This window comes from Struthio camelus, chromosome Z (genome assembly GCF_040807025.1).
Source record: "Struthio camelus isolate bStrCam1 chromosome Z, bStrCam1.hap1, whole genome shotgun sequence".
Lineage (NCBI taxonomy): Eukaryota > Metazoa > Chordata > Aves > Struthioniformes > Struthionidae > Struthio > Struthio camelus.
In genome coordinates, this window is record NC_090982.1 from 73,159,060 (window position 1) to 73,173,040 (window position 13,981).

Here is a 13,981-nt window from a genome sequence, read left to right on the forward strand (position 1 = left end):
GGATTAATGTAGCCTGGCTTTACAGATTACAGTGTGGATGTCAGTGTAGATGAGCCAGTTGCCTGGGCCTCCCTTTTTCTCCCTCTCTCCAGATGCAGTGAGGTGCTCTTGGGGCGCCGTTCCCTGGGCCCCCACCTTTCACCAGAGCTGGCCACGAGAGGCAGGGAGGGGGTTGGACTCTGTCTCAGCATGAATTCACTTTACAGAATACCCTTTGCCTTTTCATCATAACTGCCTTCTCACCAGCATCAAGGATGGCTGGCAGCATGCATTTGGCCAGGTTGTTCCCTCTGTTCCCAGGTGGGTTATGGAAAGCATGTAAAATCTGAGAGCTAGGTTATGTGCGTCCAAGCAGAGAAAGTGTGGGTAAGAAAGCAAGCCTCAAAACGCCCATAGTTAGCAATGCTGACGCACCAGAAGCCCAAGCACAGTCTGTTAGTCATGAGACTTCCTTCCTGTGGAATTAAATCCTAGAGGGCAATGTGGGCTTGTATCTTTAACAATTTCCTCTATCGGCAGTCTCCTCACATCCTGCATCCTTGTGGTTCACAAGTATAGAACATAAACCCTTCTGGTATATTCTTCCCTTCTGTAAAACACTATTTTCTGTCTCCAGTGTGACTTCATGTAGCTGGCAGGGAGCAGAGATGTGAATCCAGACTGGTTTTAAAAGGCTATGCTTGACTATGCTGCAGCGTGTGATGAGAAGCAGAGCTGATTGTCAGTGACGTCTTTATCCAAGAAAATTAACAATTTAAAGATCATGTAGTGGGGTTGGAGGTGAACACATCTTTTTAAAAATAGGTAAATAAACCATGGAGCCTAGAAATAGATGGGCAAAAAAGTCAGAAAAGTAAGTGACTTGGTGAAATCCATAGAAAAGAATCAGGAGCAGACATGGGACTGGTTGTTGTAGTTTCTAGTTCCTAACGTTGTGTTTGGTTGTCTGGACTTCCCTCTGCTGCCCTATTCTGAATTTAATTAATTTAATTACTGCAATGGGAACAGGAGCAAGACCTTAGGCTGGGATTTTAAAGGACAGCTGAGGGAGTTAGAGACTCACTGTTGGTTTCCAGAGGGATTTAATTGTCTTTAAAGTCTATAGAAAAGCCAAGGCTTCAATTACTTGTAAATGATGTCTTAGGGAATTTAAGTTCTTCTGCTCTCCATCTGTCTGCATATAAGGAGATTAGAAGAATTATGAGGGCCCTGGTAGAGATGTTAGTTGCTTGTCTTATTGGCCATCATTATCCGTGGCCATCGGGTTCCTTGACAGATAAACACTCACATATGCTTTCTAGGGTACTTTTAAAACAATACCAAAAAATGTAAACCAAGAGTTGTGTGATAGATGGACTTACAAACATAAAATCAGGTGACTTGTTGGATCTACCTCTTGAATGCCTCAAGATGTTTAATATAGGTGTTGGTAGGAAGGCTGAGGTTCATAAACTCCTCAAAAATGGGTGTTTTATCTGTCTGTTTAAATCATTGAATTTTATGGCTTTCACTGTCAAAGTGTCTCTGTGTCTCAAAATATCAGTGACCCTACTCTTCATAACACTGATGGCTGGTAGGAAAGGACAGGATGTTGTCTCCTTTTTGTAATGCAGCATTGAGTCACTGAGGATCTATCAACACCTTGGGCAGGGGAAGGAATAGCATGTAACTGTACGGACATGAACAAAGAGTAGGGAGCAAGCACAGAATCAGCTCTCCCCTCTTCATCACTCTAACGGTGTGGGTTTCCATCCGTGTCTGTTACGAAGGACATAGCAGCATGAGACCATGTAGGCTCATAATGGAGATCCCTCTTTATTCTCCTGCATATTCAGGGATTCATGGTGCAGCTCAGGAGATTAAAGCTGTCAAATATAGCAGAGCTGGGAGCTGGGTCATGCTGAGGGTTTCACCATGTAGTATGAGAGAGTGCAGTGGGAAGGGTGAGAAGGAGCAAAGTTTCTAGCAGAATGACTCTCTGAGCCAAATTATATAGTATATCATTTTTCTTACATCTTCATACAGGTGTTCAAGCAGTCATGTACACACAGTTATCCTTGGATGCAAAGGCAGACATACGATTTGCATAGCCAACTGTGCTCTGTGTGCAGATCATGTGAAGGCAAATGCACACGCAGCAAGTTTGTCATGCAATTCCGCTTCAGACACAAAAATGTTGGTGCAAGGCACAAGAATTAGAAAGCAGCTAAAAACCTAGCCATCAGCATGCAAAAGAGCTTCAGTACCGTCAGAGTCCCTTGTGCTTTGTCATACTGTAAATGGATCATGAATAAAACATTCTGAGTCATGGAGAAGAGGACAGTTCCCATAACTGCAGGAGAGCTATGTACAAATGGTATGGCAACACTGCAAACTCCATCTCACTGTAGAGTGGGAGTGGAGGGGAACGGCAGAGAAATAATCATCTCGGCTCCCTCAGCAGAGTCATCTCAGGGGTCTGCCTGCCTTCCGCCGAGGCATGTGTTCACCTGGACAGCACAGTTAGAGGAATCCAGAATCAGCTCCTGGCAGGGCTGTGGGGATGCTAGTTTGGGCATTTAGGGGTATTTCAAGGTTTGAGTGCCTCCCAGGGTACCATCCTCATTGTGCCCGTGGCAAGAATGGTACTGGCTTCCTGTGACCCAGCAGAAGCTACGATGTAACCTGCAGTCTCTAAAGCCTTTCTGTATGGGATGGAGGAGCTGCTACCTGTCCCTCTACTTCAATTGTGGGTGACGTGTAAAACAAGGACACAAATTCTCATACACACACATCTGTCATTCCACCTGTGGCTGTAATTATAAAGATCTAACCATGTACTTGTTCTAGTTACTTTCTAAATCTGTCTTGATTGCTGGTGTGCCATGTTTCTTGGGAGCAGCCTGTTTCAGGTCACAGATTGTAATTAAAGGGAATTAATGCAATTACTCACATCTATGCTACTTACAATGTTCCAGATGCCATTACGGCACTATGCTTCTTGCCACTGCCACTCACAGGCTAGCTCCTTTGTGTTTTCTTCCTAATGTTGTCATTGTGCTTAAACTAGGTGGCTGGAAGTGGGAGGAAAATGCATAAATTTATTGTTCTCAGCTGCCCTTACCCTCACAAAATGTCAACTACTCTAGACAGGCTCTAAACCTATTTTTCTCTTCCCTTTTTCGTTTACTAATTGATGAAGAACAAGAAGGGGACAAGGTGAACTGTTTGGTGAAGACGTCCATGGAAAATGGTCATAGCTAAAATGCTATAAAGCACTTCTAATATTTCCCCATACACTCTGCTACAATTAGACATGTACCAAATGTGTTGACTTCCACTAATGAGTTTTACAATTATAAGGACTACCTGTTCAAGGAACTATGGCTTTAGGTAGTGAAATCTGAAAGGCTTGAATTGGTTGTGAAGTTAGGACTTTTCCTTTGACATTCAGCCTTGCCTTTCCCTTCTTTCTCAGCTGCTGCCAAGTAATTTACAGTTCAGGAAAGGCTAATGGAGCTATGAACAAAGCACAGATGCCTCTCACATTTCCTTTATTGGCCTATGGTATGAAAATAGCCGCTGCTTCCAGAAGAGGGAACATTAGTAATTATAGAAATACCTCAAGTCTCCTGTTTATCTGTAGAATAGGTACAAAATAAATCATCCTTTGTCTATGGTGAGACCAGCTTAAGGGGCAGAAACCTACCTTAATTGACAGTCTGTCCTCTGGGTTTATTTTTGTAAAATGGGCATTGGCCTACTGGGATGATCGTTAAACTCATTAAACCTCTAAAGAAGAACTGACTACTGCAAACTTGTTTTTAGCAGGTGTCTTAGGTAGATAGTAGGATATCTTAAGATAACCCCATGAGCCTGTCAATCACTGCAAACACATTTAAGTTCAAAATTTCCCACTCATACCAGCATGAATCAAAAATAACTCGGCTCAGCTGAATGGTGTTAAAACCATTCTGTAGTGATACAGTCATGACCAAGTTAATTAGCACAAAGTTAAGGCTGCCTGATGTTCTCCTATGTCTTCCCTTTTTCTTCAGCAGTGCTGGGGCTTCTGCAGGGGAAGAGATGAAGGGCACACATGCTGGTGCCCCCTCACTGGGGATGTCCCTGAGCACCTGCCCACCTCTAGGGCAGCTCCTGCTGCTGGGACTGGGGTGTGGGGTGGCCTGAGCAAGGAGGGCTGAGCCCGAAAAGGGGAAAGGGCAAGGGCACGAACGGGGAGTCTGCGCCCTCAGAAAGATGCAGGCGGATTTGTTCAAGTTTTTCTTTGGAGGGGGCTGACTGCTTGTGGATGCGGAGAGCTGATGCTCAGCTGGTCTGTTAGGACATACATGGATATTTCAGGATGTGAGTCCAAATGAGCAGAGATAAGTTTGCCTATGCACGCACCTTGCCTTTCACTCTCTCATTTGTTGAAGCAGCTTCTATGTGCAGTGGGTATTATTTACATGCTACATTTTTCTGCCCATATACAATGGCCAATAACCCTCAAGATTTTAGCCCTCTGAATGAGTCCTTCTGTCTAGCTTTGCAGAGATACAAGCCTACTTCACATATGCTCCTGCCTGGTGTCAGTTTAACTTGTCTCAGCTACCTCATTTCTTTCCTGTTGACCCCAAACACACGGCGTCACGACGAGGAGAGGAGTGCCCAGCTAGGGGATTGGCATGCCTGCCCAGCCTAGCAGTGCTGCAATGCAGCAGCAGTCCCTCTGTACATGTCTCCTTAATTTTCATTGCAACAGGCAAGTGAACAGGACCTTTCCTGTGGAATTCTATTACCCCTTTTCTTGATATGAAGAGCGTGTTTATTACAGTAATAAGACTATTGAGAAGAACAAGATGTGAAATAGCCTGCCACTGTGGGGGAACCTTAATCCAACTGGAACTGGGCTACCATGCTGGGCTAGATGAATGCCGTTTAGGTTCCATATAATAACCAAAAGGGTTTTTATAAACTGGCAATTGTAAATTCTGTGATAGCTTAAAATTCACAGAGAAGGCCAGGCTGAACCTTACTGCTATTCTTTTCAGGGTCTGTATACCTTTAGGCAGCCACTGTGTCTAGCAGTGTTTACCTACCATTCCCATTGTGAGAATACTAGTGTTTTTTCCCAGCTTGCATACAGTGCTGTACGTGGAGGATGCTCACATGGATGGCATGCCGAGAGCAGCAGTGCGATTGCCTGGTGCCCATTAGAATTGCGAGCGAGCAAGTGCTAATGTTCATGTCAGCAGCAGACTGCTCGATTCACTTAATCGGTTCTGTAGACGCTTACAACTTGCGTCTTTTGCCAGCTACTGCATAGGTATGCTTGTTTTGAGAATTTACTTGCTATCATGGATTCAGTTGCAAAAAAAAAGCCTCTGTGAAGCCCCTGTAGTGGTAAACTGGTCAACAATCAGCCTCCTCCTCTATATTGTGGGAACCAGAGTGAGGCATGCAAGAGGCTGCTTTCCAAAGGATGGCGCGCTAAAGCTGTCATGTCCTGATTGTCAGAAAAAACAAAAAATGGGAAGAGCTGTAACTTGAGTGGGTCCTGAGTCACTGAATAATCAAAGCTAATCCCATTTTCTAGGATTAAAAGCTGAAGACGAGAGATGAAATCTTACATTAATGATCAGTTTATTATACACTTTGGTGTGTATTCCCAAAGCCATTTAGGAGTTGAGATTGTATCGACTTGAGCCTGCCATTCATTTCAATGCCTTTCGGCTCCTGACCACCCGTGTGAGGCGAGGCTGCTGGGGGCATACACAGCTAAAACCAGAAAGTCCAAAAAGTTTCACAGCTGAGTCTGACACTGTGCATAGACAGGAGAGTCATGCTGCTGTTTCCTGTTCAGCTCAGATGGAAAGAGAGGATGAAGAGGATATGTAGCCATGCAGCTGACAAGAGGAAGATGAATGAAGGCAACAATCTTCTGGTCAGTCATTTTGGCTGTACAGACCAGGATTTGACCTATAGCTCTGAATTTTCTCTAGTTGACTCTGAGACAGTTTCAAACACTGCCAGGAACCTCTAATCGTGATCTGCCACAGAGAAAAACAAGGTGTTTTTTTCTCTCAGCTCTGTAATATACTTCAGATTTGACCTAGACGATTCAGATCCAGTGGAGAAAGACTCTTTCAGTGCCTGGTATTTGTCTTTTTTGATTGTGATAAAGATGTCAATCCAATGGAAACTGGAAAAAGAAGAACTACCAGTTGCCGAGATGATTCAGCGCAGCTCTTGATTGGTATCATCTTGATTAGTGATCAAATAAATTAAAATCTCTTGCCCTATTGCCCCTGACTCATCTACATTTTCAGTAAGCAATTTTTTTAAATTACAACTTTAAATGTTTATTGTATCAGTGTCAAAAGGCTTCTATATTGTTCTTTTGTATTTATGTTTTGATTTCAACACCAGAAAACTCTAAAATAGTTTGTCTTTTGGTGCTCCCTAGTGGTGAAGCTTGCCTGCGGAAGTACTACAAGAATTTTGCTACTGATCATACAACTTCATATTTAATTAATTATTTCTGGAGATTTAAATCTCTCAAAGAACCTGTTTTGGGACATAAAGTCATTCATTCACATCAGTGCTTGGAGGACTGAGGTACCGCGCCTTTATGACATGAAAAATACACATACCAGCGAAGAACCCCCTTTTTTTTTCCCCCAAGGCTTTGTTCATTTCTCTCCTTAGTATTAACTTGATATGTAAACTTTTCTAAAGAAGATGAAATTTGAGACGCTCGTTTCTTTTCTCACTCCGTATCAGGCAGAAAGTCAGGCACCGACAGGGTCGGGCGGATAGACACAAATGCAGAGGCACAGGGAATATTTCTGTTCTTAAAACCATCCCCTTGGATCCGTTTTCTGCAAAGAGCTATGAAGTTGCCAGCAGGGCATTGCTCACATGCTGTGGTCCGTGGCTCCCTCCCCATACATGTCCCCAGACCAGGGACAAAGGATAGGCCAAAAGGACCTTGATAAAACCCTCACTCTCCCTTGGTCTGAATTTTACCGAACTGAGAAATGGCTGAGAGTGGAAGAAAACCTGCAGCCTCGAGTGTTCCCCTGCCTGTGAAATCACTGTACACCAGCCACGCATGACATCCCCCGCGTGCAGACAGCGCGTGCAACAGAAGTGTAACCCCACTGTGGCTGAACAACAGAAATTAAACCAAAAAGTCTCCTCTGCCCTCATCCATGCTTTGACGCTGTGGACTTCCAGCTGCGGTGTGGGAATTGCCCTGACCTTGAGATAGTGTACAAACCCCTGCTGACACTGACTGCATTTGCACTGGTAAATCTACATCATGTGCATCTCTTCCAGCACTGAACCCCTAAAGGCAATGGGTTTCCACAGCACACAGTGGGATTTATGTCTATATAGCCAAACAGAGGGGAAAAGGAGGAACTGGTGGAATTATATATCAAGATTTGGTATCTTTTAAATATGTATATGTATTTATGTAGTATATATATATATAAAAACAAATAAAACATGCATATACCTTTTACAGACACTCAAACCCAGTGCAATAGTATTGGCTGGGGATCATTAATCTCTGCTGTGGAAAAGGTTAGTAAGATACATTCTAGCTTAAAAGTTGATCCATTACAACAAACTCTTCTTTCCTAGAGTGTCTTATAGTTTTGTGTGTTATGCTAGCCTGGTTTGGAGCTGCCTCATGCCTGAGCACAGTGATATATACGTCTGAGAGCAGAGTCTCATTTAAGCCAGTTTATGTAGCATTTCTGAACCTCATAGGACAGATTTTGTTTTCTGCTGCAATTACTTCATTTATCTAAAAATGTTTAGTTTCCAGTAACATCATTGCTCTATTCTGGAGCATACAATGATTTAGCAAATTATCTAGCTAACTCCAAGGCAGACAGTAGGGCAGACGTACTTGTGTTGCAAAGCTAATGTGGCTGTTTAGATTGCAATTTTCTTGTTGTTCAGACAGGGCTAGAACAAAAAACTGCCTCTCAGCAGTTTAGTGTTTTTACTGCTCTGTTGTGGGTAAAATGTCAGCTGGTTTCCATGTTGTACTGACCCTCTGTAGATATTGCTTGATCTTAAAACTCCAATAATTCCAGCACTTCGGCTCTGAACTGATACAAATGCAGCAGCTCAGAGTCTGTTCCAAAAAAGACAGATTACCTCAAAAAGATTACATGAAACATGATATCAGATAACGATTCTACTCAGGAACGCTTAGCAGAATTAATGAAAGACTTATCAGAGAAAGATTCATAAGAATCACTTTCAGTTAACCACACTGTGAGTAACTAATATACAGTCCAGTTTAATATAATTGCAGCAGTATCCTCTCTCTGCTATCCTACTTTCTGCAGCCTTTCACAGCAAAATGATTTGTTCTTCTTAAGGACTACACATTTCCTGTCCAAAGGGATATAATTTGGAATTGGAGAAGCAGCATTTGCTTTTCCTCCATTTGCCTCATTGAAAGTAAAACTCAAGTTGTGATAGAGTAAGCATGGAAACAGGTTGCTATTCTATCAATTGTTGAAACAGCACACAAAGATCTCTGCCAGTGTAATGACATTACATTCAGACTTTTTGATACTGCTGCTCTGTACTGACAGGAGCTGCTACCTTTCTTGTAAGCCTCAATTTAAAAAGTTTTATTATTGAATCTTATTTATACAGGACCTCAACTGAAATTAAATTAAAACTTGGCACGCATTTCAAATGCATTCTGCATTTTTAGAGTGTTTTCAGGGAAACCATTTGTAAACCTTATGTCAACATCGAGGTTGTGAAATGGTGGTCCGTCTCTGAGGATACTATTTTGAGTTAGCATTCTCATTGCAATGCACTACATCTGAGGGAAAGTGCCACCATATTTCACATATTCTAGGCAAAGTTTTTTTTAAAAAAAGAAAAAATGCATTCTTTCAGTGTGAACTAACTGTACTGGAGAACAGAGGGAACACTAGAGAAGAAGAAATGAAGATGTCAGTCTGTGGGAGCACAGACGAACATCATGCATCCTCCTGGTCTGATGCAGTAGCAGCTGCTCTGCCCCTGAGTCCTTCTGCACAAGGCAGAAGGAAGTTTAGTGATGGAAGATGTTCCCTGACAGCTTCTGTGAAAACACTGCTGGAGGAAAGACGCTAAAGGGATGGGGGATGTTTTGCTGCCTACAGGCTGCCATTTATGCTAGCTGGCAGGTTGTTTTATCTTTCAGGGAGAAAGAAAGGTAACTGTTCAAATGCCCCTTCATCTCTCCGGCCCAGAGACGGTGTCCCAGCATGTGCTGGGGAGCACTGTTTTCTTCAGCTAGGCGTTAAGGTAAATCTTGGAGGGTAACATCACTGCAGTCCTTGTGCAGGTTCCCTGTGCTGGCCCAGGTTCTCGGTGCCGGGTGCGTGGCGGGGTTTGGCTCTTACACACCTCCCCGCTCACATAGTTTTGGTGGTCAACAGTTGGCAGCTCATCACACAGAGACGCAATTGCCAAGACACCCTTAGGAAGGAGTCCGGCCTCTCAATGCCAACCAGTGTAAGTGCTTCCAGGGGCCAGTTTTGCCTGGTTGAGTACTAGCGGTGCAGGCTTTGCCCTGCTGCCCCATCCACACTGTCAGGCTGCTCATACCCCATGTGACAAGAACCGCGCGCCTGCCAGGTGCCCCAGCCCCACAGCTCCAAGGTGTCTGCGGGCAGAGGCAGCCGCCCGAGAGACATGTCCCCCCAGTCCCTGAGGAGTGCCTCCTACTTAACGTGGAGAGACACGTGCATTTGTTCCTGCAACCCACACTTCTCGTACGGGCCCTATTAGGGATCCTGTGAATGTCTGGCCTTTTCCTGGTCCTGCTCTTGCTTTATTTCTTTCTTACCAAAACCTCTGTGGATTTCCCTGGTCCTCCTGTGTCAGTGACAGCTCCCACAACTCCTCTTCTTTAACCTGTTTCAGAAAGAACGGAAAGCTAATGTGGTGCTTGTTTCTTCCAAAAGGGATAAACGCTTAAAAACAAAGGAAACCCAACACCAAGATACCTAGAGTGACCTCTAGAGTGCACCTCTGATTTCCAACATGCAAATCTATCCAGAGCTTCCCCTCAAGCACAGCGGGAACCTACTAGGGAGCTCCTCCAGGATCATGAGCCTTTGGCTAATGCCATGTGTCTTCCTAAGTCGGGGTCTCCTGAGCCTGAAAGAGAGGAAGGTATGTGCTACTTCATTGCAGAATGGATCAGTTAACAGTGCAAGGAAGGAATGGAAAAGACCTATGGTTTGTCTGGCAAGGAATTTCACAAAGAAATTAGAAGGCATACAAGGTACTGGTGACACATCTGGCCAGATTCTGGTCACCTCTAGGAAAAAAAAAAAAAGGGAGGAAGGGCTAGGAAGTTTAACATGAGTGGCAATGGAAGGGTGAGTGAAAGGGCTTGTCCAAAGCAGAGAGAACTGTACCATTTCTTCTTGCTTTGAAATACCCCAGAAAGAAAAAAGAACGATTTAAGCAAAAGTTTAATATTAGCATAATAGCAGATGGAACTAAGCTGGCCAGAAATAAAGGTAAAATAGTTTTTATAGCTATCAATGCAGTGAGATTTTAGAGTCTTATTCCACAAGGAACGGGAACAAAAGCACTAGATTATAGTATTAAATCTGATAAATTAAGCATGATTTAGGTACTTCTAACAGCAGGACCAAGAAAATCTCTTCCAGGCCTATACTCCTACTTGGCAAAATTCTTTGTTGCTAATGCAAAGCAAAAAATCTATAAATAAAATAACTCACATTAGTGGCCGGAATGGGTTTGATAGACTTTTAAACTGATACTGCCAAATATCAACGGGCTGGTGTTAGATGTGTTCAAATCAGCTAAGATACAGTGTGTACTACAGGGAAAATCTCAAACAGTCAGCAAATATTAGTGCAGGAGGGTTTAACCCCAACTTTGCAGCACACAAGAGAAGGTCTACTGAATTTCTAAAGGCAAGTGGACACTTCCTCAGGTCTTTGCATTTACTGATCTGTAATTACAGACGAGGATGAAAAAGCTTTTGAAGGAGACTTCGCTGTTTTTGTTAAACAAGACAGTTTTCACAGAGCTTTTAAGTCACATCCAAAAGCTTTTAATCAGACAGCCCAGCTGTACCAGTTCTCTCAGAACTCCTTACTCGGGCCCAAGGCAGGGGGACAGTATGGGGAGAAATGTTTTGCTGACACTCATGTGGGATTTACAGACATTTTTATTTTAAGGCAGCTTGTGCCATGTGAACACAGCACTTAAAGGTTAGAGGAGCACTGCTATATGGGTAGTAAAGTAGAAGAGGGGAAACAGAGTCATAAATCAGACTGCAAACATTGGCTTCAGTGGGGAGGATTCTTCTGGAATGTAAGTTTGTTCACAGATTCCGTATCGTGATGCCTGAAGGAACAACACAGCTTAATGGTTTTTATTTAGATCTAAGCATACTGATGATAAGTTTAATTATATCTAAGCACACAGTGTTACTTCCAGTTTGCCTATTTTTCTGCTATTGACAGATTAGTCATAAAAAAGCTTTTCTCCATCTTGTTGCATTTGAAATACGTCATAGAAGTTAATTAAATCCAGCATCTCCACTTAGGCAGAAGGTAGCGTTATTTTACTGGGGTCAGATAATAAATTAGAGGAAAATATTCAGCTCCTTTCCTTGCTCCTGCAATTGCTGTTGCCAGCTACGGGCACCGTTGGTCCTACCGCCGCCGTGCGAGCACAGCCTGTGACTCCTGCATGGAAACGTGTTCGCCCAGCGAACCTCCATCCTACAGGAAAGCCTACACAGACAGGCACTTTGCCTGAACAGGATTTTATCTGGTTAGAAGGGACACTATGGAGGCATGAAGCTATTGCAGGAATATCGTGTCAGTCTTTCGTGAGACAGGAGGTCTCCGCTTCGGTTCAAGGCTTTTCCTCGCAGTATCCTATGGCCGTGCAGAATGTGTAGGGTGGCACTGGCTGTACTGCAGGAAGGGACGATCTCGAAGCATTGCACGCGCGGAGGCAGCGGGACACTTCTGCCTCAGAGAAATTGCCTGTCTGATCTCTGTCTAATACTGGATGAGGCTGATTATTTGTTAGCTCCTGCTGAGCAAAGGAGATCTTCCCAGGAGTTCAAAAGGCCCCTGAGAAAACAGCAGTGCAAGAAGATAGTCTCTCTTTTTGCACAGCAGCAGTGGGTCTGAGCAGCAACCGGCAGAGCTGGCATGCAGAAGTGGTTCCCAGGAAGGAGCACAATTCCCAGCACCTTCTTCCCTGCAATGTGGCATTAGGGTTCTGGTCTGCTTATTTCTCAATTTTAAATGCCATTGTTTCTCAGGAATCCTTCTTGCTTCACGTTGTTCCTTTTGACATAGCCCTAATCCTGCTCCTGACCAAAGCCTTGCCAATATTCTGCCTAGGTTTCCAGATGGCAAATCTGAGGCCTGTAGTAGCAATTGCAAGCTTGCCTTGAGCAGCAGGCCAGCATCAGCTATGCTGAGCCTTTCTTTCAGGCTGGTGGTATCCTATATCAGATGCAACCAGTAGCTTAGCATGAACACTGCTTCTAATACCTTTATCTCCTTTGGAAGCTATTTCTGTCTGTTTTTCTATCAAGCAGGATCTTTTCTTCCTACTCTCAGCATTTTCAGTGCCATCTTATCTCTTTCAGGAAGAGAAGAGCTACCACCAGCAAACTTAACTGAAAGCAAATTGAAGTTAGTTTGTGGAACTTGTAAAAGAAAATTTCAATTTATAGTGTACATTTCTAGACCTTCCCTCCCTACACAAGAAAGTGAACAGCTTACTCAGTTGCAAAGCATGTGCAGCATGGCTTTGCTTTTCCTCCAATGGACTGCAATAGAGCCTTTTCCCATGTACTTTCCATGACCTAAAGAATAGAGCCTTTAGGCAGGCCATGCATATCACAGCTATCTCACTACAAACAGGGAGAGGCTGCACTGGTAAGTACTGGGGAAAGGCTGAGCAGCTGTGACACAAGCTAATCTCTCCTGAACTTCAGGTAAGCTCACAACTACTCACAGTACTCCCATCTACATCAAGCGTTGATATAGCTGCAGGCTTATTTGTTATGTTAAATAACAAGCATTTTCTCCTGTCTTTTGTTGGAAATATCCACTCAACTCTGCTACGCAAATGCCCCATGCCTTGCAACTGCTTGTCCTAATATTTGCTAGGACCCCAGAAGTACTATCACTTCTTGTAGAAGAAGCAAATGCAGATACAGCTTCCAGCATATCTTAGCTGCCAATCCTTTCAGAGATTTCTGTAGTTTTCCCAGAACTACTAACCATATTTGGTAACTTGGTCCTTAACATCCATCTCTCATTTCAGTACTATGAAAGCCTCCAGGTGCCTATAGTTATTAAGGGAGAGTTAATTTGCTCAATGATTTAAATAGCGATTGGAATTAACTTAGGAGATGTCTGCAGGTGAGTGCACCATGGTCTCATGTTGCTGGGTGATAGACTACCGCTGTAGGACAAAGTGGCTCACAGGGATGAGCTGTGCGCTAGTCACTTGATGTAGCGTTGAGGAAGGAGAGTAAGTGGCTGGAAAGCTGCCATTCATGTCCTGTTACTGTGTTATTATTTTACCTCTCCACAGGCTGAGTGGATCTTATGGTAACTTGGGTAGTCCTTAACTGTCTCCACAGAGCAAAAAAAAGGTCGCTTCTGTGGAGGTGACTTTGGTGTATCTCCTCTGGCTCCCGTGAGGGAAACTCATCTTTATACAGCTCCTCCTCTGTAAAAAAGGGGCACCCAACCCCCTTTTGTAACTTGAATTATTCACTGTGACATGAGGCACTTCTAGATGCAGCCTCCAACGGAAAAGTTTGTCTTTCTAAATCAGGTGTTTGAAAGGTCCAGGTAGCTGGTGCAGTGGTGGTAGAAAGAGCCTCCAGCAAGATGCTGCTTATTACTGCAGGCACAAGTTGTGCTGGGGGTGCCTACCATGGGTGTAAAAA